Raw genomic sequence first — 26,534 nt, forward strand, 5'->3', positions numbered from 1 at the left:
AGGGCCCGCATCTCCCATCCTCATGTAAATTATGTAAATTTCTCCTCAAATATATTACCGCTGTCTGTATCCCCCATCCCCACACGCTTTTCCCATTTTGACTTTAAAAATTTCAGTACATCTACAATGAATGTACATAAGATATATCTGCATGCATTGCCTCCCTTGTATGCAAGTGTATCTCATGCATATTCATTGTGGATTGTTGTGCCTCGCGGCCGCAGGTGGCTGTAGCCACAACCCCCTACCTGATTTGCGGCATCAGGGCCGCTGCGGCAGCATCGGGGAGGTCGCCGGAGCCCGGCTCCATTCACCCCCGCACCTCGGCGCCGGCCCCCATGGGGGCTGCCGGCGGGGGAAGCGCTCCAGGCCTCCCCTCGCGGCGTCAGGCCGCTCTACTCTGCTCTCAGGACCCAAGATGGTCGCCCTTCCCTTAGGCGCAAGGCCGCGCCTCCTCATAGAATTTAAAGGGGCCTCATCCTCCAAATTGACTTAACCTGTGCCTGATGGGCCAGGCACAGGGAAGTATATAAGCAGTCTTCCTCCATTCGCTCTTCGACTTGGCAACGAGTCTACTCGCTTCGGTGAGTCTCCTGGTGCCTCAGGTTCCTGGTTCCTGCTTCTTCTCAGTGATTCCTCGGTGTGTGACTTCGGACTAGCAAGCGGTGATTCCTCGGCATGTGACTTCGGACTGGCAAGTGGTGATTCCTCAGTGTGTGACTTCGGACTGGCAAGCGGTGATCCCTCGGTGTGTGACCTCGGACTGGCAAGTGGTGATTCCTCAGTGTGTGACTTCGGACTGGCAAGCGGTGATCCCTCGGTGTGTGACCTCGGACTGGCAAGCGACGACCCTCTGGTACTCGACCTCGGACTTCTTCTGAACCACCCGTCTTTAAGGGCCCACCTAAGTCCCAGCGGCCCGGGTCCCTACGGGCTCCTCCTGGGGGAGCCGCTGGCTTCCAGTGGCGAAGATCCCGTTGACCCTTGCACCGACCTCACACCTCCTTGACCTCTCAAAGGTCCACCTAAGTCCAAGTGGCCCGGGTCCCTATGGGCTTCTCCTGGGGGGGCCACGGTCTTCCAGTGGCGAAGTTCCAGTTGGTCCTTGCTCCGACTTCACTCCTCTTCACTCTGTCCACTGCCATCTAAGGCTCCAGCACCAAAGGTCCAGCCAGCGCCAACTTCTGTTCCGCCTCACCACACAACGAGGGAACCTGAGGAGCCATCTCCTAAGGTTTTACCAACCTCCCGTCGTTCCAAAGGTTCACGTTCCCTCCTGGTCATAACAGATTGCCAAGTCCATGAACCCGGCAGAGGCGTCTGCCCACCATCATACGTTGGAATGTTCCAACGTATGATGGACCAGCAAAAAACCCTTGATGCCCTTGTCTCCACAGTGGAGAGCCTGAATCAACGCTTCGAGACTTTAGGGCCCATGAACCCTACCTTGCCATCTCCGTCCATGGCTCCCGGGGCCCACTCAGTGATTCGCCTGCCTACACCACCACGTTTTTCCAGAGAACCCTGGTCCTGTAGGGGTTTCATTAACCAGTGCAATATGCACTTCCATCTACAGCCGACCCTCTTTCCCGACGACGCTACTAAGACCACCTTCATTCTCTCTCTCCTCGAAGGGAAGGCCCTAGAATGGGCTTCCCCCCTGTGGGAATGGGAAGACCCCGTTCTGAGTAATTTGAGAGAATTCTGGGAGCTTTTTCGAATGAGTTTCGGTGATCCCACTCAGGAGGTTTCCGCCGGGCCCAAACTTCTCCAATTGCTTCAGGGTTCGAGAACGCTGGCCGAGTTTGCCATCGAGTTCCGGACTCTCTCTTCAGAGCTCGGTTGGGGCCCAGACTGCTTACGAACCATCTTTCTACAGGGACTCAGTCCTAGAATCAAGGACGAGCTCGCCGGCCGGGAGCTACCCAGGTCCTTGAACGCCCTCATCGATCTGGTGGGGCATATTGATAGACACCATCAAGAGCGCCGTCAAGAGGCCCAGATGACCCCGAAAGCCTTGACCCCCTCTAGGCGTCCTCGATGCTCGCCTTCTCCCAAAGGTGAATCAGGAGGCTCCCGAGCACCATCCAAGGAACCCATGCAATTGGGCTGAGGGAGACTCTTCACACAGGAGCGTTGAAGGCGAATCAGAGACGGACTCTGCCTCTACTGCGGCGCAGCGGGCCACCAATTAGCCGCATGACCGGTGCGGCTGGGAAACTCCCGGGCCTAGGACCTGAAGGAGAACTCTTCCTGGGCCTGACATCACTTGCACCTCCACTAACTCTACCAGTCACACTTCTGGGGACCGCAAATTCCATACTTTGGTCCTGGTGGACTTGGGAGCCGGGGGCAATTTTATTATGAGGAGTCTAGTGGATCACTTAAATATTCCACACCTTAGTGCCCAGGCCCCATTGGTCATCCCGTCCATCCAGAGTAAGCCCCTCCTGGGGCGGGTGACTCATTTTACGGAAGAAGTCCAACTTCGTGTGGGTCTTCTCCACGTTGAGCGGATTTCTTTCCACATCCTGGAACACTCCATACACCCCATCATACTGGGGCTCCCTGGCTTCAAAAATATTGTCCACAATTCGACTGGAAAAGCTTACAGCTGATCCAATGGGGGCCAAACTGTCACGATACTTGCATCCACTGGTAGTTCCTGTGCAATGCTCAAACGTCCTTGCCAGTCTCCAAGGGCTGCCGACATCTTACGCTACTTACTCTGATGTCTTTTCCAAGCAGAAGGCCGAGACGCTCCCACCTCGCCGACCATTCGCCTGTGCCATCAAACTCCTTCCCAGCACGGAACCCCCTCGGGGACGCACCTATGCCCTTTCACCCTCGGAGACTCAAGCCATGTCTCACTACATCAAGGAAAATCTGGATAGGGGATTTATCTGCAAATCGACATCCCCAGCGGGGGCTGGGTTTTTCTTTGTCGGGGAAAAAAGATGGAACCCTTCGCCCTTGCATCGACTACTGGGGCCTAAACGCCATAAAGATCAAGGACCAGTATCCATTGCCCCTAATCTCTGAGCTTTTTGATCGCCTTCAAGGAGCTAAAATCTTTACCAAATTGGACCTCTGGGGAGTGTATAATCTAATCTGTATCAGGGAAGGAGATGAATGGAAAATGGCCTTCAATACCCGAGACGGCCATTATGAGTACCTAGTAATGCCATTCAGGCTCTGCAATGCCCCAGTGGTGTTTCAAAACACCATGAATGAAATTTTCCGAGACCTGCTATACCACTGTGTGGTCGTGTACCTCAACGACATCTTAATCTTCTCCAATTCCCTCGTCGCTCACCATCATCCAGGTACTACAACAACCAACTCTATGCCAAGCTCGAGAAATGCCTCTTCGAACGAGAGGCTCTTCCATTCTTGGGGTATATCGTCTCCAGCGAAGGATTCCGCATGGAACCCCAGAAACTAAAGGCCATTCAAGAATGGCCCCAACCATGCGGGCTGAAACCGCTTCAACGGTTTTTGGGTTTCGCCAATTACTACCGCTAATTTATCTCCCATTACACATCCATTGTCGCACCCCTGACGGCCTTAACTCGGAAAGGCGATGACCCCAAGAATTGGCCTCCCGGAGCTGTAGCCGCCTTCCTCCGTCTTAAAGAGGCGTTCCTTCGCCAGCCATGCTTTCATTATCCTGACCCTCAACGTCCATTTACCATTGAGGTGGATGCATCCTCTGAAGGCGTAGGAGCCGTTCTCAGCCAGAATTTGGACCAACACAAACTACACCCATGCGCCTTCCTCTCTCACCAGTTCTCCCCTGCAGAACGAAACTATGCCATTGGCAATAAAGAACTTCTGGCCATCAAAATGGCCTTGGAGAAATGGTGTCCTTGGTTGGAAGGGGCGCAACACCCGTTCACGGTCTACACGGACCACAAAAATTTAGAATATCTGCATCGGGCACAATGCCTCAATCCCCGACAAGCGATGGGCGTTATTCTTTACCCGATTCAATTTCGTCCTGCGGTATAGACCGGCCATCAAGAATCTTAAGGCCGACGCCCTGTCCCAAGTCTTCGAGACCACAGATACTCCTGACGCCCCTCAATTCATCATTGAGTCGTCGCGGGTCCTGCTGTCCGCCACCATGACTATTCCTCCCGGAAAGACCTTTGTACCACCACACCTGCGAAACAAGTTCTGGCATGGGCGCATGACTCCCACTGCTCAGGTCATCCAGGACATCAGACCTTGCAGGCCCTTCGCTGCTACTATTAGTGGCCCAAGGCCAATAAGGACATTCAATCTTATGTAGAATCCTGTCATCTGTGTGCCAGTCATAAGAAAAGTCCAGGGTCATCTCCAGGCTTACTCCAGCCCCTACCAGTGCCTACCGAACCATGGACTCATATTTCGACGGACTTTGTGGTCGACCTACCTTCATCCAGTGGTAACACTGCCATTTGGGTAGTCATCGACCGATTCAGCAAGATGGCACATTTTGTACCACTCCCAGGGTTGCCTTCCGCACCCCAGCTGGCCCAGTTATTTGTCCAGCACATTTTCAAACTGCATGGGTTACCCAAAAACATCCTCTCGGACCAAGGACCCCAATTTACCACAAGATTCTGAAGGGCCCTCTGTCAGAAGTTTGATGTCACCTTGGATTATACCTCTGCATACCACCCTCAAAGCAATGGTCTAGCAGAGAGGACAAATCAAACTCTCAAACAGTTCCTTCGCATCTATGTTAATGATAAACAAGACGACTGGGCAAGCCTACTCCCGTGGGCTGAGTTCGCCCTCAACTCGCATCCTTCCACTGCCACCGGATCTTCTCCCTTCCAGTTGATTTATGGGAAGCAACCCCGGCCGCCACTGCCTGTTCCCATTACCGTCATGTCTCCGGTGGCCCAACTCTCTGCGGACGAACTACATCGCCTCTAGATTTCCACCCGGCATGCCTTGCTCAAAGCCAGCCAGATGGTGAAAAAATATGCTGACCGGCAACGAAGACCGTGTCCTCCTCTGAGACCCGGCCAGAAGGTATGACTGAATACACAATTCATCCAGGTAAAATTACCTTCGGCGCGACTGGCTCCTCAGTTCATTGGACCATTTCCCATCCTCCGTCAGATTGGTGTGGTGTCCTATCAGCTTCAACTACCACAGTCACTTAAAATCCATAACGCCTTCCATGCCTCTCTTTTGAAGCCATTTGTGCTGTCCTGGCCTTCTAGCACACCTCCAGCACCCCAACCCATCGCTTCTGAGGATGACACCACATACCAGGTCCGAGAGGTGCTGGACGTTCGGAAGCATAGGAAGAGATGGGAGTATCTACTCGTCTGGGAGGGGTTCGGCCCCGAAGAGAATACGTGGGAGCCGCTAGCCAACATCCAGGATCGGAAACTTCTTGATCAATTCCATCTGGACCATCTGTCCAAACCCAGCCCTCTGGGGAGGCGCCCTAAAGGGTGAGGGTACTGTTGTGCCTCGCTGCCATGACCCCGTATCTGATTCGCGGCATCAGGGCCGCCGCTGCAGCATCGGGAAGGTCACCAGAGCCCGGCTCCATTCACCCCCGCACCTTGGCGCCAGCCCCCGCGAGGGCTGCTGGTGGGGAAAGTGCTCCAGGCCTCCCCTCATGGCATCAGGCCACTCTACTCTGTTCTCGGGACCCAAGATGGCCACCCTTCCCTTAGGCGCGAGGCCGCGTCTCCTCATAGAATTTAAAAGGGCCTCGTCCTCCAAATTGACTTCACCTGTGCCTGATGAGCCAGGCACAGGGAAGTATATAAGCAGGCTTCCTCCATTCACTCCTCGACTTGGCAACGAGTCTTCTTGCTTCGGTGAGTCTCTTGGTGCCTCGGGTTCCTGCTTCTTCTCAGTGATTCCTTGGTGTGTGACTTCGGACTGGCAAGCGGTGAACCCTTGGTGTGTGACCTCGGACTGACAAGCGACGACCTTCTGGTACTTGACCTCGGACTTCTTCCGGACCACCCGTCTTCAGGGGCCCACCTAAGTCCCAGCGGCCCGGGTCCCTATGGGCTCCTCCTGGGGGGGCCGCGGGCTTCCAGTGGTGAAGATCCAGTTGGCCCTTGCACCGACCTCACGCCTCCTCGACCTCTCAATGGTCCACCTAAGTCCCAGCGGCCAGGGTCCCTACAGGCTCCTCCCGGGGGGGTCGCAGGCTTCCAGTGGCGAATATCCAGTTGGTCCTTGCTCCAACTTCACGCCTCTTCACTCTCTCAATGGCCATCTAAGTCTCCAGCACCGAAGGTCCAGCCAGTGCCAACTTCTGTTCTGCCTCACCACCCGACGGGGGAACCTGAGGAGCCATTTCCTAAGGTTATACCAACCTCCAGGCAGTGCCTGGTCAATCTGGTTTTCAGGCTATCCCTAATGAATATGCATGAGATATATTTGCATGCACTAACTCCAATGGATGCAACTGCTCGTGGAAAGATCCCTGCACCTAGTAGAGGTAAACTTGTGCTGGAAGAGTACTAGGGTTGCCAACACACCCCAAGGGAACTGAACAGGCTGATCGAGGCTTGCTTTTTCTCCATTACATGCATGGAGTGGTAATTCTACATATGTATGAGAAATCAATGGGACAATCAGAACTATAACTCCAGATATATAACAAGTCAAAACCCAGGACTTGGAACCACCTCTTCAGTCAAAATGGGGTGAGTTGGCAAAGACTGGGAGGGCTAGCCAGTAACATAACCATGGGGGCATCTGTAGCCATGAAGGGCCGGTACTATTTGCTCATATCTGTCAGTGCCTATGGAGTAGTCACTTCGAGCTGGATTAAACTAGCATCCCCAGGCTGTGAGGAAGTATAGTGTCAAGAAACTGAAGTGTTCAGCTTGGAGAAGAGACAATTGTGGGGGTCTATAAAATTATGAAAGGACTTGAATGGGTAACTATGAATCAGTTATTTACTCTTTCAGATAATACAAGTACTAGGGGGCACTCTATGAAGTTAGCAATCAGATACAATTTCTTTTCACTCAACACACAATTAAGCTCTGGAATTCATTTCCAGAAGATGTGGTTAAGGTAGTCAGTGTAGCTGGATTAAAAAAGGTTTGAATAAGTTCCTGGGAGAGAAATCCAAAAGCTACTATTAATCATGTTGACTTATGGAATAGTCACTGCTTATTACCAGCATCAGTAGCATGGGATTTGTTTAATGTTGGGTACTTGCCAGGTACTTGTAATCTGGACCGGCTACTGTTGGAAACAGGATGCTGGACTTGATGGACCCTTGATCTTGACCTAGTAAGGCAACGTCTTATATTATGTCAAGTACTTTGTGTTTTGGGGATACACTGAGAACCAAGACCATGAGTAGCATGCATTGCCTGAAGCATAATTCATTGAGTTATGTATATAAAATTCAGCTTATTGGACTTTTCTTGCTTGAACCCATTTTGTTACATGCCCCTACCAAATTTACAGCCTTAGGGGCAGGGAGAAGAACCCAAATGTGTAACAGTTAATTGAGCTGTCTATCCAAATTTATGATGTACATCTTTTTTGTATTAGATATTCAATCTGAATTTGGCATTAATAAATGTAGCCCTTGAGTTAAGGTTCACACTGAGGCGTCCACAGGCCACCCTCAATTCCATAGGATTAAGATATCCAAACTTCTTATAAACTTGCCAAAGCCCCTCTCTGAGTTCCAAGATTCTCGGTCATGGGGGAGAGACTTCTTTCCAAGGCCCTGAGTGTTGTTAAGACAATTTGTGCATACAGCAGTAATAATCATGCTGGAAGCTGATTGTGGTTTCCAGCTTAACTTCTTTGACAAGTAATAATGGAATAATGGAAATAACCTTTTACAACATGCAATCAAATCTATTTGCATATTTAGATCTTCAATAAATCGGTGACTTTGTAATGTTTAATGCATCTTTTTATCCATTCTTGATCCTTGGTCAATTGTAAAGATAGTTTATTTATTTTAAAATTCTTTTATACCGCTGCTCATTACATTGTAACGGTTTACAAATATACATACACATTAAAAATAATTTAGCCTACACATAATAACATGTAAAATAAAATACAGAGAACATATCATCAAAGATATGGAAACATTTGTTAAAACAATATGAGGTAGATCCTCAAAACATACGTGCGTGCATACTTTTGTTCGCGCCACTGGCGCGAACAAAAGTACACCAGATTTTATAAGCTACACGCGTATCTTATAAAATCCGGGGTCGGCGCGTGCAAGGCTGCGCAAAATCGGCAGCCTGCGCATGCTGAGCCGTGCAGCCTGCCTCCGTTCCCTCCGAGGCCGCTCCGAAATCGGAGCGGCCACGGAGGGAACTTTCCTTCCGCGTCCCCCCACCTTCCCCTCCCTTCCCCTATCTACCCCACCCCCCAGCCCTACCTAAATCCCCCCCCCCACCTTTGTTGGGCAAGTTACGCCTGCTTGAAGCCGCAGTGCCGCAGTGCCGGGGGACTCGGGACCGACCTCCCGGCCAGCCCCGAACCGTCGCCAAGCCCCCGGACCCATCTTGTACCGCCCCCCGCCCCCGGACCCGCCCCCCCCCCGCCCCTTTTACGAAGCCCCAGGACTTACGTGCATCCTGGGGCTTTGCACGCGCCAGCGGCCTATGTAAAATAGGCCACTGGCACGCGAGTGCCCTGCGCGCGTAAATCCAGGAGGATTTACGCGCGCAGGGGTTTTAAAATCTACCCCTATATGTATGCCATTTCAGAATTCAGCTTTCTCAGATCCAATTCAGATGATCTACTTTAAAGTCCCATAAGACGTACATTTTCCAGATGAATAGAATGTATTCTTTACTTCCCAGTTCAATTTCCTCTTTTCACTATCCAGGTGATAGTATAGTGATAAACATCTGATAGGTACCACTAGTCTTCTCTGAAGTCCAACTTCTCCTCTTCCTAGGACTGAATGACAATTCATTTCTTCAGTAACCTTCATTTCTTTGTGGGAGACTCCTTCTCTCCTTTTTAGATGGTGGTATTCGGTCCCTGGGCCCTTGGGAACTCAGATAGAGGGTAAAAATAAACCAGTTTCCAAAAGGTAACTCAAAATGAGGAAAGAAGGGTGGGTAGAACTTCTTCCTCCAAAGAGTTAAAAGTTGGAATTTTTAAAATGAGAGAAAGACACCTATTCTTACAATCCATGCCCCAAGTTTTCTTTCTAAGAAACCCAAAGGTCTTTTCCGAAAAAAACCCAAAAGTGAAGAACAAGCATGAAAGCATGCTGCCTCTGGAAAGGTAACTCAAAATCCACACCTACAAAATGATGCCTTGGGTTTGTTTTGTTTTTTATAGGCAAGGGCTCCACCATTACATTTTCCTACATGGTGAGCTATAACTCAACTAAACCTACTCTTTTCTTTACCCACTTAGTTAATTGGTATGCTCCTTTTAGTAAAGACTCGATAAAACTCTCTACACTCTTCCCCTCTAATTAAATTTGGGACACAGTCACACATTTACTTATAATGCATCAAAGCCAAAGATATAACATTTTAGGAGGAAATCAAACCCCATTGCTACTTTGATTTAGTGCTAAACCAAACAGGATCTGTACTGTTACAAGCATTCTAAATCTCAGGCTTTGCTCCAACCTACAGAATGAAAACTAAAGTGACATAATTGATAATTCCACATTGTAATTTCACTACGGTATATATGTGGAAATATTCAAATAAAAAAAACCTATTTCAAGGCCATTTCAATGAGATCCTCCCAAAACACATTCTAAGAGACCTCTTTGCCTGCACTTTGTGAAGGTATTTACAATCACCAGTAATACATACCATCACTGGTCAATATATACCTCAAACCCTTCCTTTTCTTTGCCATCCACCACTCCAAGTGGAATCACCAATCAAATGCAACTTGAACTAGCCAAGCAACTCTGACACTTCTGCTGCCAGACCCTATAGGTGGAAAGATCTAGAGAATAGTTAACAATTTATATAAACAGTATACAACGTACTTTCATTACAAAGTTAGGTAATAGCTCTCTCACAGCTCACAAAGCAGGACTTTCTCACCATATCCTGTAAACAATGAAAACCAATGTATTCAGTGTTCACATATACAAATGCATCTTGAGTCTGATTCTACAAAAAAAATGAGAACCCAGGACAGTCACAGTGCTCCCCAAAACCCCATTACCTGGAATAGAAAAGAAGTTAGGTTAACTATAAGATCTTCAAACACCATTATTCTTTCTTCTGGTAGGCCTTATTCCTTATTCTCCTAACATACTAATACCACTGACAAACTTAACACCAAATATTTCTCCCAATAGAGGAGAAAATGAAATGAATAGAAGAACTTCCTGTTATACCCAGTAACAGGGAACAATTTATAAACACTTTCTTCCATCTTAGCTGTGTACTATAAAGGAAAAATACATAAATTAATACTTCAACATCACATAAATTCCATTTGCTCATCTATGTTGGGGCCTGCCACAATAGATAGAAACTACTTTTTAGATGTTATCCCCGACAGGTCCACTTCCTCTCACATTTCATCATCATAGGTTCTCTTGACACCGGTATCTCCTTCTCACTTCTCAACACACTACAAGTCTTCTTATTTCTTGAGTTACTTCTACTTAATTGTTGCGATCCCCCCTGCTGCTGCGCTACAGGAGGTCTCTTACCTTCCTCCAGAGGCCGCTCTGAAGCCAGGGCCTCGCCTACGTTCCATCCGGGACTTGCTCCAGGGCCTGAGAGGCCTAGCGGTGCCTGTGGCTTGCATGCCTCTGCGTTTGGACTTCCTGGTTTCCAGCCACGCCCGTTTCCCTAGGGGCTGGCCCGCAGCTCTTTACCCCAGTTATAGGACCAGCGGTGGGCGGTCCTGGCAAGCTCCTCCCAGGGAGTTGCCTTCTACCTCCAGTATTTAAGGACTTTCTGTTCACTTGCAACGGGCCTGTGGATCAAGCTCTACAGTTGTCTGTAACCTTGCCTGATCCAGGTCTACCGTGGTCTGTCTTGCTTAGATGGTACCTTGTCTCGATGTCTGTTTCTGACCTTGTTAGTTCCTGTGTGCCTTTGGATTGGGTTACTCAGTTGTCTGTGGCCTCTCCTGATCAAGGTCCTCCGTGGTCTGCCGTGTCTAGATGGTACCTTGTCTCGATGTCTGTTTCTGACCGTGCCCTGATGTCTTCGTGTCTCGGCCTGCGGATTGGGTTACACAGTTGTCTGTGGCCTCTCCCGATCCAGGTCCTCCGTGGTCTGCCGTGTCTAGATGGTACCTTGTCTCGATGTCTGTTTCTGACCGTGCCTAGATGTCTGTTCCTGTTCCTGCCAGCCGTAAGGGCTTCGGATGTCAGTATCCCAGCATCGGAGTTCCTGTTCGCCTGGAGTTTCCCTGCACCCTCCTTTCTTCAGCGTGGTCCGTGACCAGCCTTCCTGGGCTGTGTAGGGCGCCCTGATGGACAGTGCCATGTTTCCGTCCAGCCTTGTCTACAGTGTCTTGCTTCAGCCCTTGCCCGGATGTCTTCGTGTCTCTGCCTTGACCTACGTCCTCGTCTGGTTCCTGAGCCTTCTGTCCTGTTGGGCCCTGGAGTGGCCAACAGGAGGGATTCGTCCCACGGGCTCTTGAGCTTCTGCCAGCCGAAGGGGCTTCGGATGTCAGTATCCCAGCATCGGAGTTCCTGCTCGCCTGGACCTTTCCTTCTTGCTTCAGCCCTTGCCCTGATGTCTTCAGTGTCTTGCTTCAGCCTGTCTTGGATGTCTGCTTCAGCCCTCGTCTCACGTCCTCAGTGTAAGGACTCTGTCTGCCCTCGCCTCTGTCCGGCCTGCTGCCCATTGCCGTTCCCAGCGGCAGGTCCGAAAGGGCCGGGAACAGTCGGAGGACCGTTCATTAGTCAACTTCCCCGTGTTGGCTACCATGGGCATGCAGGTCCGGCTGAGGGTCGGACTCCCTGCTTCTGTTCCTGCCTGCCTGGCTCACCATGCCTGCTCAGCTCACCTACCACGGTGTGGCTTGGGGCTCCTCCTTGAGTCCTGCCGTGGCCCAAGGGCTCACCACCCGCTTACGACGACCGCGCTCGTAACATTAATAGCAAGCATGCTTCTCTGTCACACCTTTGTAGGAAGGTGGACATCAAAGAATCTTACACTTACAGGGCATGAATATTACTTTAGCACAATTCATCCCTATTTCCTCTAAAATGAGACTATTGGTAGTACACACCTTTCAGATGAAAAAACATTCTTTCTTTACCCCATCTGAAATGACTTTAGTAATGCATACTGCCTAGGCTAATACTTCCACAATGCATCTACAGTAGTATTCTGTAGTCTTCTTCTTCTGGCATATACTGATACATATTTGTCTCCTGGAAAAAGGTACAATTAAAGTCACAGGAAAATATTAGTTATTTAGGACCCAGAGCAGTCTGCAGCATAGTCCAAGACACCTAAAAGTTTAAAAAGGAATTAATTAGAAAACAGAATTAAACCACTGTTAGGTTGGAAACCTTTTTTAAGTTTTCATTTTTATAGAAAGGTTTTGATATTTTTTTTTTCAAAACAAACAACATAAACATTGTGTTGCAACAGTTTAAAAATCCACCATCAAACGTAATATATTACAACAGCATGTACTACTAATAAAGAAAAAACATTATGCAATAATAAGGCACCTAAGATGTCTTACTTTATGATAAATGTCCACATTTAGTGAAAACTGTCCTTGATCTGTATGATATACAACATCCTCAATTTGATCTCTAAGGAGAAAAATGAAGTCCCAAACATGAACTACAAGAACCTTGAAGGTGAATTTTAAAAGCCCTACATGTACCAAAGCTGGGAGATGTTATCTGTGGACCCTTGGCCCGGAACGAAGTCACCCACCTGGGGAATCTGGTGCCCTTCGTCACCGGAAGGCGGACTCCAGAAGAACTGCTCAGTATCGCCGGAGAAGAATCCCGCCGGGAGATAACGTCCCAACCAGACCACGGAACAGTGCCCGGCAGGAGAGTCCCAATCCAACCTGGATCTAGGCAAGCAGCAGATAAGCACAGTCCAATCCGGTCCGGGTCTAGGCAGGCAGCAGGCGAGGCAAAGTCCAATCCGGTCCGGGTCTAGGCAGGCAACAGGCAAAGCAAAGTCCAGTCCGGTCCGGGTCTAGGCAGGCAGCAGGCAATGCAGAGTCCAATCCGGTCCGGGTCTAGGTAGGCAGCAGTCGAGGCAAAGTCCAATCCGGTCCGGGTCTAGGTAGGCAGCAGGCAAGGCGAAGTCCAATCCGATCCGGGTCTAGGCAGGCAGAAGGCAAAGCAGAGTCCAATCCGGTCCGGGTCTAGGCAGGCAGCAGGCAAGGCAAAGTCCAATCCGATCCGGGTCTAGGCAGGCAGAAGGCAAAGCAGAGTCCAATCCGGTCCGGGTCTAGGCAGGCAGAAGGCAAAGCAGAGTCCAATCCGGTCCGGGTCTAGGCAGGCAGAAGGCAAAGCAGAGTCAGGTCCAAAGCACAGCACAGGTCACAAGCACGGCAGGAAACCTATTGAAAGGCGATCAGCAGCCCACTGAGTCGCCTTTAAATCCCCCGCCTATGCTGACGTCATCTTCCGGGGACGGCCCCTCCTTCTTGCCTCAGCCCCTACAAGGGGCGGAGCTCTCCCTCCGACTGCCGCTGCTGCTGCTGGGGAAGGTGCCATTTTCATCCCGCGACCGGAGCGCTGTGACCCGCGCCTCGAGGGGATCGGAACCGGGCCGCTGATGAAGGTAGGGGGGTCGGATCGCGTAGGGACGCGATCGGGAACCACAACAGTACCCCCCGTCTTACGCCCCCTCCTGGAGGGACCAGGTTTCTCCGGATGGGCGAGATGAAAGCGAAGAAGCAAAGTCTTATCCAGTATATTGGCCCGCGGTTCCCAGGAGTTCTCCTCCGGGCCGAACCCCTCCCAGGCAAGAAGATACTCCCATCTCCGATGATGGCGACGACAATCGAGGACCTCCCGAACCTGGTAGATGGCGTCCTCCGCAGACTCGACAGCGGAATCCTGGCGAGGAGTCGCATGAAACGGGGAGGTAAGTACAGGCTTCAGAAGGGAAACATGAAAGGAATCGTGGATCCGGAGAGTCCGAGGAAGCCGAAGGCGGTAGGTAACAGGACCCAGGCGGTCCCGGACAAGGAAGGGACCGATGAATCGGGGAGCAAGTCGCATGGACGGGACCCGGAGGCGTAGATGACGAGTAGAGAGCCAAACCCTGTCCCCAGATAGGAACTGTGGAGCAGGCCGGCGATGCTTATCCGCCATCCGTTTGGCAGCGGCGGCTGCCTTGAGAAGGTGCCGATTAGTGGCCTCCCACAGATCGTGAAGCCGCTGAGCGGAAAGTTGAGCAGCAGGAGAAGCCACCGGAACCGGGAGTGGAAGAGGAGGCCTAGGTTGTTTCCCAAAAACAATCAGGAAAGGAGACTCTCCAGTAGCGGAATTTACATGAGAGTTGTGGGAAAATTCGGCCCACGACAGGAGACCGGCCCAATCATCCTGACGATGGTTAACAAAGAGGCGTAAGAACAATTTCAAACCTCTATTGACACGTTCAGCCTGACCGTTCGCCTGAGGATGAAACGCGGTGGTAAAGTCCAGATGGATACCGAACTTCGTGCAAAGCGCGCCCCAGAATCGGGCCGTAAACTGCGGACCCCTGTCCGAAGCGATGTGGAGCGGAAGTCCATGAAGACGGAAGATATGAGATGCAAAGAGATCCGCCAATTCGGGAGCAGAGGGCAATTTGGGTAACGGAGTAAAGTGAGCCATTTTGGAAAAGCGGTCTACCACGACCCAAATAACCTGATGCCCGCCAGAAGGAGGTAAATCGACCACAAAGTCCGTGGAAATGTGCGTCCAAGGTTCGAGAGGAGGGGAAAGGGGCTGGAGAAGTCCCCAGGGCCGACCTGGCAACGGCTTCTGCTGAGCACATTTAGGACAGGAGGAAACATAAGCCCGTACATCCTCCTTCATTTGGGGCCACCAGTAATACCGTGCTAACAATTCCCAGGTGCGTTGACGGCCGGGGTGACCTGCCGTAAGGGAGTCGTGAGCCCAAGATAGTACCTTGGGGCGAAGTCGGAGGGGAACCACCGTCTTCCCGGAGGGTGCTGTGCTGGTGACTGCCAGTAGCAGTTTGGCGGGATCAATGACATGATTGAGAGTTTCAGGAAGATCCTCCACCTCAAAAGATCGGGAGAGAGCATCAGCCCGTCCATTCTTGGCAGCGGGACGAAAACGGAGGACAAAATCAAAACGGGAGAAAAACAGTGACCATCGTGCCTGGCGAGGATTGAGGCGTTGAGCCTTATTAAGATATTCTAAGTTTTTATGGTCGGTATAGACCGTGATGGTGTGTTGGGCACCCTCCAACCACTGTCTCCATGCGTCGAAGGCCATCTTGATGGCCAGCAATTCCTTATCTCCTATTCCATAATTCTTCTCCGCTGGAGAAAACTTCCGAGAGAAGAAGGAGCAGGGCAGTAATGTTCCTCGGGTAGAGTGTTGACTTAGGACAGCACCGACCGCTACATCGGAGGCATCCACCTCTACGATAAACGGACGATTCGGATCCGGATGGTGCAGGCAAGGTTTTTCCAAGAAGGCCATTTTCAATTTTTGAAATGCTTGTAGTGCCTCTTGAGGCCACCGTTTGGTGTCAGCTCCTTTCTTGGTTAACGCGGTAATGGGTGCCACAATGTGGGAATAATGAGGTATAAAATTTCGATAGAAATTGGAAAACCCCAGGAACCGCTGTATGGCCCGCAGTCCCTTGGGCTGTGGCCAATCTTGAATACAGGCCACCTTCTCCGGATCCATCAGGAAACCAGTGGTGGATACAATAAATCCCAGGAAAGGAATGGACTGTTGGTCGAAGAGACATTTCTCCAATTTGGCAAACAGGTGATTCTCTCTTAATCGCTGAAGAACCAGCTTAACATCTCTGCGATGTGTATCCAAGTCTTTAGAAAAAATGAGAATGTCGTCCAGATAAATGATCACTTGTTTATACAACATGTCCCGAAACACCTCGTTCATCAGGTTTTGGAAAACCGCAGGTGCGTTACACAGGCCGAAAGGCATTACAAGGTATTCATAATGGCCGTTGCGGGTATTGAAAGCGGTCTTCCACTCATCACCTGGCTTGATTCGAACCAGGTTATAGGCACCGCGTAGATCGAGTTTTGAAAATATCTGGGCTCCATGCAGTTGATCCAGTAACTCGGGTATCAAGGGTAACGGATAACGATCCTTGCGAGTTATAGCATTAAGTCCTCTGTAATCTATGCATGGTCTTAGAGACCCGTCCTTCTTCTTAACGAAAAAGAATCCTGCCCCAGCAGGAGATGTAGAGGGTCGAATAAACCCCCGTGCCAGATTATCTTCAATATATTCAGCCATAGCTTGGGACTCCGGTGCTGAAAGCGGGTAAGTCCTCCCTCTAGGTGGGATAGCATTAGGTAATAAATTGATCGCACAGTCGAATCTTCGGTGGCAGGGAAGAATCTCGGCATTCTCTTTGGAAAAGACGTCCATGAATTCGGAGTAGTGATGCGGTAATCCAATCTTGGTAGTGGTTAACGGTAAACCTGGGTGGGGTGACCAGTGAATGCAGGACCCTTGACATTCTGGACCCCAGGCTGCAATCTGCAGAGTCCTCCAATCCATGATGGGAGAGTGTTTTTGAAGCCAGGGTAGTCCTAAGACCACGGGATGGACTGCTTTTCCTAAAATAAAGAAAGATATCTCTTCTGTGTGTAGAATGCCAGTGTGGAGCACAATGGGGGTGGTCATACAGGAAACTTGTCCCGGCAAATTCTCCCCTTGGATGGAGGAGATAAATAGTGGAACTTTACAGGGCTGTGTGGGAATCTGAAGTTGATGAACTAGTTTACCCAAAATAAAATTCCCTCCTGCTCCGGAATCAACCAATGCTTGTGTAGTAAATGTCCCATGTCCTCCGCGTATGGTAACAGGAACCACGAACTGAGGAGCTGGATCTCCCCCTAGGGTCTGCTCCTCCGAGATACCTAGGATCGGAAGTTTCCCGGACGCTCGGGACATTGAGCGAGAAGATGGCCCTTGTTACCGCAGTATAAACAGAGACCCATTCTCCTCCGGCGTTGTTTTTCTTCAGGCGTTAGCCGACTCCTTCCGAGCTGCATGGGTTCTTCATTGGCGGTAGTAGAACTCTCCGTGGCGGTGGAAGGCACCAAGGGACGCGAGAAGTGAGGAGCCAAGGGTGCCAGTCGGCGAGGAGGTCTGGCCTCTTTGGCCCGTTGTAAAATCCTACGATCAATACGACCCGCCAAATCAATCAGTGCGTCCAAGTCCTCAGGAAGGTCGCGTCCCGCCAGTTCATCTTTTATACGTGGCGACAGTCCCTCCAGGAAAATGCCTCGGAGGCAGTCCGATTGCCATCCTAATTCAGAGGCTAAGGTGCGGAAAGTGATTGCAAAGTCAGCCAAAGTTCCTGTTCCTTGACGCAAATTAAGGAGTTCTGAAGACGCGGTTGAAAGTCTTCCGGGTTCGTCGAACACTTGTCGGAAGGTAGATACGAACCTAGTCAAGTCGTTTAGTATCGCATCTCCTCTCTCCCAGATGGGTGATGCCCACGCCATGGCCTTCCCGTCTAGTAAAGAGATGATGAAAGACGTCTTTGTTCGATCGTTGAGGAACTGGATCTCTTGCAAGGAGAAACGAATAAAACATTGATTGAGAAATCCTCGACATTTTGTAGCTTCTCCTGAGAACCGAGGAGGTGCTGGTAAATGAGAGACAGATGCTGAGGCACTGGGTGGTGGAGTTGGTGGTGCTGCCGCTACCGCTCCCTGGGGAGCCTCTAGCCGTCGGACTAGTCTGTCTACGGTTGCCGTTAAAGCCTCCAGACTTAGTTGCTGCTGTTGTTGATGTTGTCGCTGCTGCATTAGTTGTTGAGCGAGTCCAGGAATTGCCTGAAGACCGGACAAGTCCACCGGGTCCATGGCCTTTCAATCTGTTATCTGTGGACCCTTGGCCCGGAACGAAGTCACCCACCTGGGGAATCTGGTGCCCTTCGTCACCGGAAGGCGGACTCCAGAAGAACTGCTCAGTATCGCCGGAGAAGAATCCCGCCGGGAGATAACGTCCCAACCAGACCACGGAACAGTGCCCGGCAGGAGAGTCCCAATCCAACCTGGATCTAGGCAAGCAGCAGATAAGCACAGTCCAATCCGGTCCGGGTCTAGGCAGGCAGCAGGCGAGGCAAAGTCCAATCCGGTCCGGGTCTAGGCAGGCAACAGGCAAAGCAAAGTCCAGTCCGGTCCGGGTCTAGGCAGGCAGCAGGCAATGCAGAGTCCAATCCGGTCCGGGTCTAGGTAGGCAGCAGTCGAGGCAAAGTCCAATCCGGTCCGGGTCTAGGTAGGCAGCAGGCAAGGCGAAGTCCAATCCGATCCGGGTCTAGGCAGGCAGAAGGCAAAGCAGAGTCCAATCCGGTCCGGGTCTAGGCAGGCAGCAGGCAAGGCAAAGTCCAATCCGATCCGGGTCTAGGCAGGCAGAAGGCAAAGCAGAGTCCAATCCGGTCCGGGTCTAGGCAGGCAGAAGGCAAAGCAGAGTCAGGTCCAAAGCACAGCACAGGTCACAAGCACGGCAGGAAACCTATTGAAAGGCGATCAGCAGCCCACTGAGTCGCCTTTAAATCCCCCGCCTATGCTGACGTCATCTTCCGGGGACGGCCCCTCCTTCTTGCCTCAGCCCCTACAAGGGGCGGAGCTCTCCCTCCGACTGCCGCTGCTGCTGCTGGGGAAGGTGCCATTTTCATCCCGCGACCGGAGCGCTGTGACCCGCGCCTCGAGGGGATCGGAACCGGGCCGCTGATGAAGGTAGGGGGGTCGGATCGCGTAGGGACGCGATCGGGAACCACAACAGGGAGAAGCATGCAGAAGTTGGGCACGCGCATGCCATGCAGGTTTTTAAAAGCGCACAAGTACACGCAGATCTCCGGGACACGCACAAAATATATTTTGCAAAAAAAAAGGGCAAGGAGTGACTGTGGTCTGGATGGGGCATGGGTGTTCCTAGGTTTCTCAATGAAATCTGCACACAAGTATTTATGCGCACAAGTATGTGCCAGAATCCCCTACTGTGTAACTTTGCTTCTGCTATGCATAGTGTGTAAGTCCTGAAACAAAAGAAACTAAAGAGGTAAGTGGGGTTTTAAGAATTGGGGCTAACAGGGTAAACAGTAGGCTAATTAACTAGGGGGGTTAAGAAGTCCTATCCTTTAACCGGGTGAACTGGGAACAAATTGGGGAAACTGGTAATTGTGTTGGCATGTATGTACCAAAATCCCCCCACTTATGTGGTAGAGGTGGAATTTGTGCATATATTAGAGATGTGCTTCGGGTAAACATTTTGTGTCGGGCTTTGTTTCGGGGCCCCCTGCGGGAATTTTGTTTTTCCCGTGGTTCTGGGTTTTTTTTTTTTTCAGGGGCCCTGATTTTTGGGTTAGCATGTATACGTACGTCAATATAAAATTGTGCGCATATGTACATGCGTACAGCCTATTTTATATCATGTGTGCATATACGTATGTATGTTATAAAATGGCCTTATCCATTAGCACAAGCTGGCATATGCACATATGTGTGCACCCGCACGGCTGTTTAAAAGTTACTGTCTTTATATTTTGCTAAAGTGCTACCCACAGCCACTGATGGCCAACTGTCCAATATTTGGATGATGATCCACATAATTTTGATTTAAAAAGTATTAATTTTTTCAATTTTCCTGAAATTATTTTTTTAATTCAATGCATCTCAGTGGGGCTTTAAGATATATCCTTCTTTTGATCCATGTATCCTAAAATATCTGCATTTGAAACATCTATTGTAAATTTAGCCAATCTACTAGATTCCTAATAAAGAGCAGCATCTTGAAAGGATGGAGAGCTTGCATGTCAGTCATAGAGAGTTACAGCATCTTTCAATCTATGCATGTGAGTTAAAAGAAGGGGAATCACTGGTGGAGAGCATGCACAATGACTTCCCAATGATGAAAAACAGAGGGATAAGAAAAGAAGTCTTAAAGATGAAGGTTATGTAGCATCAAAAGAGAATGTAATCTGATTAGTCACTTTAAATAATCTGTCTGGAGTCAGAAAATGTCTAAAATATGCCTACAGTAGGGCAATGGTAGGCATTGGTGTTGCACAGTGGATCAGGAGCTTGGAGAGACCAGGATAGGTTGATCAAGATGAATTAGTGCTGCTTTATTTAACCTGAATTTCCCATGCCTACTGATGGAATGACCTGTTAGCTCTTACATGTTGAAGGTTTGTAAAAATAGAATCCTACAATGACAGGAGATACAGCAGCATATCCTGACTCATGAATCATATGTTTCTGAAGTACATTCTCAGAAAGGTTTCATATCAAGTCATCCTGAAAGAAGCTGTTGAGTGACTCTCCAGTAAACCTTAAGGCAGCAAGTTTCCATAATATTTATCTCGTTCACAACCAGTTTTGAAAAAGCCTGTTTCCTGGGCAAAAATAAGCTTGCCTTTAATATGTAACAGCTGCTTTTTGCTGATGGTGCTGCATGGTTATATGTGAGTGTCTACCCCAAGGGGATTTCCTAGTAGCAGTTTGTTAACTTATTTCTCCTGTGGAGTACAGGCCAGTTCTGTCTAACTGAGATCCCATATGTTGCTCATTGGGGGACATCTGTTACTTTAAAACAGTTGGGTCAAGTTGCTGGAAGAAGGGACTTCACAGTCTGCAGGTCTGTGTATTGCTCAGGGCCATGGAAACCATGATGATATTTTGCTGTGGATCAGTGCCAGCTAAGATCAGTACACTCACTGTGCAAAGGGTAATGCAAGTATTGAGCAATGTGAATCAATGCAATTAAGGCCTGTAAGACTTGGAAGCAGGAATGCTTTACAGCATGCTTTAATAGTTGAAGTTGGACGAGCTGGCAAGAAATATTTCAGATGATGCAGATTGATGGAGGTGCTTAAGGTTTTTCTACAGAACAGCTTATCATATCTGCTGAAAACGAAAGACATTATCTTCAAATTAAATTTAATTGTAGTACAGATTATTTCCACAGAATGGAGGGGTAAATGGAGTACACAGCAAACAGAGTATAAATAAAATAATATAATAATAGTATCATATGCGATAGCATGCACGTGAATTTAAAATGCACAAAGATTGCATTGTCAGTGCTCACACATTTTTGTTACTTGAAATACATCACATGATCACACTTGCCATAGCTTTTGAAATTGTTTAGTTTCATAGGTTAGCTGTTTTTTTTTATTTGATTTCATTTTGTTTCATTAACAGAAAGAATTGACCAAATCATACATAATGTCCAGATGCTAAACAAACGGCTTCCTTAATGACACTTTTGTACCACTGCAGGGTTATCAGAAGAAAATGTTTTAAAAAATGTTCCTCTGACTCTTTAAGACCAGGTGCTGCTGCTACTCATGCATTCCCCTGGTGTAACTGGAGAAATATTACCTTCCGGAGCCCCTGAAATCAACAGCATGCCAAAGTGAGAAACAGAGTATCTGGAGTGGAGAGCGACACAGTCCAAATACGTACTGGATAAATAATCATGGTGGGTCATATATTAAGAAACCTGTATTAGAATATAAACAAAGCAATATTATCATATTACTAATCTTTTAACGTGATGAAGGGAAGTTACAGAGAACCAGAAATCTAAGACTTCTAGAGCTTGTAAAATAAAAGGCAAAGGTAACATTGTTTTGCTGCCAGCCTTACTCTGCATCATTACAAAAGTGGTAATGTATTCCTGGATTTGACTTTTATCCCCTTGCTGTCTGGACCTTTGTCCTCCAGAACAGAGTGGTATGGGAGTTAGAAAAGCCAGGATTGCATGGATCAGAAAAGGTTCTGACGCTTATTTAAATGGACTTGGGCCCAGAAAAGGTTCTGAGGAGCTCCGATGCACCTTGGAAACCAGAAAGAGCTGTAAGAAAAGCTACAGTGCAATGTGACTTCATAGAAATTGTAATTTGGTAAGAAACCAAAGAAAGGAAAGTGTGTCCCATACTCTAAAATGATTTGAAAAAGAAGATAATACAGGACAAAGAAAAAAAAAAAGAATGAAAATAAAACCAACTCAACAGGTTCTGATAGAGAACTAAATGCATTCCTTAGACCTGAACGAACTGGAACCCAGGCTTGAACTGCAATTTCAGGACAGATTGATCCGATCCTGGTTTTACCTCATTGCATGCAGGGTCTTGCGATTCTGACTTTCCATTAATTTTCTCAATCTGACCTGAAAATGTGGAGCATGCTGGCACCCCTAAATTTACTGCCCAGAAAAGCTGAATGTTCTGAACCTTTTCAGATGTCTTACTTTCGTTTCTTTTCACAAAGCTGGATTTCCTGCTGTAGTCAACTGTCAAATAAAGTAGTTTTATATGTAGCCAGAACATGCTGGTTTCCAGCGGCAGATTTCAAGATTCTGTGGCCAGTGCAAAGTTTTGCATAGAGATTCACATCTCTATGCAAAAAAAGACAATGTTTTATTGAAAACCTTTCACATTGTTTTGAGACAATTATTAAACTACAGTATATATAGTAGATAACTTTATATACAGAAGATAAAGACCAAAAAGATCCATCCAGTCTGCCTAGCAAGGTGGTTAGGGTTGTATCTGTGCAGGATACCCACATACTTTCCTTTTAGGGTTGTAGCTGCCGCTCCATGCAGATTACTTCCCTGCAGAAATATTACACCTGTTACACATGCCGACCGCAGCAGCCCCGCGGCACGGCCCTCTCACCTTTTCAGACGAACTCCAGCTCCTGGCTCCTTTTCACTGGCGGTGGTGGGGCACCAGCTTCAACCTCGGGTTGCCTCCAGTGCCTCTGGCCCTGCCATGCTATCCAGTGTTGCCAGCCAAGATGTCCCTGTTCATCGGACCTCCCCACATGGCCTGCAAAGAGACGCCACCATGGCGCTGTGCCCCTTCCTAGGTGTGCACGTGCATCATTAGTTCCTTTAAAGGGCCCGCGGCGGGAACCTAACATCAGATTTTGCACTGATGTTAGAAAAGCTAAATGATGCGCATTAAACATGCTCTTAAGATTGCTATTTCAACATGTTTCAGGTTTTAGTATAACTATCACAGGGTCACTCATACTATTAGCCAGGAGCAAAGCAGCTGCAGGGAAAGTATGCTGACAGCTTAACTATAAAAACAAACAGTGAAGAGATTAAATTTGAACTTTTGGAGTAGTACTGCTATTTTTTAATCTTTGCAGTTTTTTTAAATAATGCCAGAAGCTGACAGTTTTCCGGGGATATCAATAATTTTTGTATTGTCTGTGCTTGCCTTGAAAGGCTAACAGCTACAAATCTAAAAATATTAAATAATAAAGGTATACATTTGTTCTAAATTACAAATTAACAGCATTATTTAAAGCCAGGGAGATCCTTGGTGACTTTCTGATGCTCTTCTGATGCTAAAATGGGCCATACAGCTGAACAGTAGGTAAGCAAAATCTAAAACACTTAACACATATTGGTTTCAACTTTTGGGGGTGGGAGGATAGTTATACCAGAGCAGGAGTCTGAGTGAAAATGTAAAATGCACAAGGGAGTCTGTACAATCATAAAAACATGACAAGCACAAGAGCAGTAGGGACTGTGCAGAAAAATATTTTGGTTCAATTTGCTTGGCTCAGTGATTTGTTTTGTCTGGTTCAGGCCCCAAAATTTTATCTTTTATTTCATTCATATGTACATTCATTTTTCACTTCAACGAATGGTAGAAACAGTGCATCCTTTTTTAGGCTGTTACAACTTTAATGCAACTTGCAGGCAGGTATCAGCAGCAGATGGAAAAGCACCCCGAGACACCAATAGTGGGTCAAAATGGCACCAAGAGATTTCTCCTGGGGGAATTCTGCGCAAACAAATTTAAAATTCTGTGCACAAAAACTTAAAATTCTGCAAAATTCCGCAAACTTTATATTGGTCAAAATAACACAATTTACATGACAGTATTTAAGTAATTACATTTTAAATTAATACAGAAAAAAGTTATTACTTAGAGATGCAGAATTTTAAATTATTTTGAGCAGAATTTCCCTAGAAATTCACTGTAAGATTGTCCCTTCCATTCGCTCTCCCTACTCCCCTGGCCACTTTGCCCTCTCAGGCCCCAGCTCCTCCACCTGCCAGTATCTCTCCCCTCCACCTCTAGGCTCAACCCCTTCCACTCTATCGCCAGTCCCAGAGTTTGATCCCGTTCTCAGTACTGCCCCTCACACAGGCTCCCTCTGTCCCTCCCTCTCTCACACACATGCTCCCTCTCTCTAGTGCACATACACACACCCTCATACAGGCTCCCTCTCTCTCGTACACACACACATCCCCTCCTACAGTGTCCCTCTCTCTTGCATTCACACCCACATAAGCTCCCTTTCTCTCTCTCACATACATCCTCACACAGGCTACCTATCTCTCTCTCTCATGCACCACTTCACACAGGCTAGCTCCCTCACATACACACAATCCCTTTTTCATACACACGAGCTCCCAATCCCTCACACACATACACACTCCTTCATAATCTCCTCATATAGGCTCCCTCTCTCTGGCACCCTGACTCAAGCATCCCTCCCCCCCCCCCCTCTCACCTCCCATGCTCTCTCTCACACCCTCCTGCTCACCCCCCTACTCTCATGCTCACTCTCCCCTCCTCTCTCTCACACCCCTCTCCCTGCTCTAACCCTACCCTCCCCTCTCTCACCCCCTACTCCCTGCTCTCACCCCCTCCCCACACCCCTCCCCTCTCCTCTCACAGCCCCTCCCCTCCCCCCCACACCCCCTCCCCTTTCTCATACCCCTCTCCCTCTTCTCTCACACACACACACACACATTCACTCTCACTGAGGCCTTTATCTTCGCCACGAGCAGAACACACTCCATTCATGGCACACGGGAGCCTTCATCTTTGCCGCGAACTGCATGCTGGGGCCTTCATGTTCACACGCTCTGTTCGCAGCATGCAGGGGTCTCCTCTGCCATTTTCTGTGCAGAATTTGGCAGTTCTGTGCAGGGGGAAATGCTGTGCTCCGCAGTAGCGCAGAATTCCCCCAGGACTAAGAGATGCATGAGAAGTGCAAGGCACCATGAGAGGAGCAAAGCATAATAGTGGTGGGAACACCCCAAGGCACCAAAAGAGGGGAAAAGAGCACCAACAACACTCAAAGGCACCATGAGAGAGGCAAAACAGCATCAGCAGTAAGAAGAACACCTTATGACATGAAAAAACCCAAGGCACCAAATGAGAGGGAAAAAGGAGCAGCTGAACATCCTCTGGATCCAAAAGAGGAGCAAAGGGCACAAACAACAATGGCAGGGAACAGCCTAATGTACCAAAAGGGAAGTAAACCAGTACCAACAAGGGCATGAATACCTCAAAGGTGAGAATGCAAAGTGGCACCAAGAGAGCCAAGAACACCCCAAGGTACTGAGATAGTGACAAAGCTGCACTAACAATGGCAGGAACAATCCAAGGTGATATGAGAGAGGCAAAGGGCAATAACAAAAGTGGCATGAATACCCCAAAGAACCCTAAGAAGGACAAAGTGTTATAAACAATGGAAGGAGTTCCCCAAGGCACCATGAGAGGGACAGAAGCAAGCCAAGCAATAACAGTGGCAAAACAACACAGCAATACCAAACCAAAGAGAAGCAGGATGGGAGCAGAAAGTTTTTCTTTTTCCTGAGTGTAGCATAAACCAGGTTCCTGCCTGCACGAGCTTATCATGTGTTGGAGCTTTACAATGTGGACCAAGCTTGTGTCTAGATCTGAGTGATGTGTTTTAGACCTGCCAAAAAGGATTTTCAACCCTGCAGAGACTGCAAGCTGCTCCAGCCAAGGTGAAGGAATATAAAAATACATCAAAACCCTTGTGTGCTCTTTTGCGAATGACAGATGTTCTGCAAGAACCAGCATTCAGCACTCACAATATTAACAAGTTGGGCTGTACTCTTTAGCCTGCCCAGAGAACAGCATTACATGGCCAGCAGGGGAGGAAGCCAAAGGAATGCTGGGAGACCATTTAAGAAAGAAAAGGTGCAAATTGGCTGGCTCTGTCTGTGGGATGGGGGGAATGGCCAGAAGTTGAAGCCAGAAGCCAGGAAGAGAGGAGTGTGTCTGGCAGCTCTGCTATCAGTTCTACTCCTGAAGAACTAATTATCAAGAAGGGACAGAAGTCTGTAAAATCCCAACAAAAGGCAGAGGAGCCAGGAGCTGAGAGACTGAGAAACTTCCTTTCCAGAGATATCCAGGCCCAGGAAAACATGGCTGGATCACCCTCCTAAGAAACTAGGTTATCTTGCACAGAGAGAATTTTAGCAGAGGAGGAATAATTTTTATTTTCTTGCCTTTTGTCACAAATTCAGTATCCATCTTAACTGCTTCAGCCTTTCAACTGAAGTCACACATAAACCCTTGCCACAGCCACATGAAATAGAGCAGGGAAAGAGA

Source organism: Rhinatrema bivittatum, chromosome 1, assembly GCF_901001135.1.
Source record: "Rhinatrema bivittatum chromosome 1, aRhiBiv1.1, whole genome shotgun sequence".
Taxonomy (NCBI): domain Eukaryota; kingdom Metazoa; phylum Chordata; class Amphibia; order Gymnophiona; family Rhinatrematidae; genus Rhinatrema; species Rhinatrema bivittatum.